Raw genomic sequence first — 1,257 nt, forward strand, 5'->3', positions numbered from 1 at the left:
CGCGCAAGGCTCGCGCACGCGCCGCGTGCCGCCGCAGGTCCTGGGTACTGGATAAACGTGCCGTTCTTACTAGCCTGGGAAAACAGCTTCTGCGTCTTACGAATCACATAGAATGAAACAAGGGTGAATTCTACTTTCAAGTGATAATGTCATGGGAGGGGACCGGCAGGCTATACATATTCTCAAAATGTGTTACTCTGTTTTTTGGTACCTGTCAGGACTACCAGATGGGGTCGGACTCAGCCGAGCGGAAACTTCGTGGGAGGAGCCCACATTATTACCCCCTCCCCCGCCACGGCAACGCCTGCTTTAGGCAAAATGACTTCCAGCGAGAGAGGGCAAGTGAGCCTGAGTGATACTTCAGACAACCAAAGCCATTACGTAAGGTAACAAGGACAGTAATTACACAAGCAATTCATCTACTCTTCCCTGCCCCTGCCCCGGACGCGGGGAAGACATTGTTAATCGGAACCCTTGCGTATGCTCGGCACTTAGCTTTACTTGGGCCCCGAGGCCGGGGAGTGCGCCTGCGCCTGCGCCTCTAGAGGGCGGGGTTTAGGATGACCTGTGGAGGGAATGTGTGTCTATTTTTGCTTCTCAGCAGGGGTTTATAGGTATGCATGTATTTTGATTGTCCTGCGGACCAGCCAGGTCGGACTTCTAAGGTCAGGAGCAATTTAAGAACTATTCACGCTGGCTGTGAAATTTCTGCCCACAGAAACTTTAACCAGAGTGGGACCGTGAATGACTTACACCCAAAGAACTTGGGCCCCGAGGCCGGGGAGTGCGCCTGCGCCTGCGCCTGCGCCTCTAGAGGGCGGGGTTTAGGATGACCTGTGGAGGGAACGTGTGTCTATTTTTGCTTCTCAGCAGGGGTTTATAGGTATGCATGTATTTTGATTGTCCTGCGGACCAGCCAGGTCGGACTTCCAAGGTCAGGAGCAATTTAAGAGCTATTCACGCTGGCTGTGAAATTTCTGCCCACAGAAACTTTAACCAGAGTGGGACCGTGAATGACTTACACCCAAAGAGGGTGCTGTCCCAGCGGCAACAGGATCTACAGTTTGATAGGGACTTCAACAAGTTCATGGCAAAATGGAATTAAAGTGTAATGCAGAAACTTTTGGAATCCATGTATAGATTGAGAGATTTTTGCAATAGGGTGTGTGTGCTCGCTGGAGAGAGAGAGAGCGTGAAACACACCCCTTCACCCCCCACTCCGACTGGCCACGTTGCAGTCTTCCAACTCCTGCAGTC

Source organism: Tupaia chinensis, unplaced genomic scaffold (genome assembly GCF_000334495.1).
Source record: "Tupaia chinensis unplaced genomic scaffold, TupChi_1.0 Scaffold147554_1, whole genome shotgun sequence".
Taxonomy (NCBI): Eukaryota; Metazoa; Chordata; class Mammalia; order Scandentia; family Tupaiidae; genus Tupaia; species Tupaia belangeri.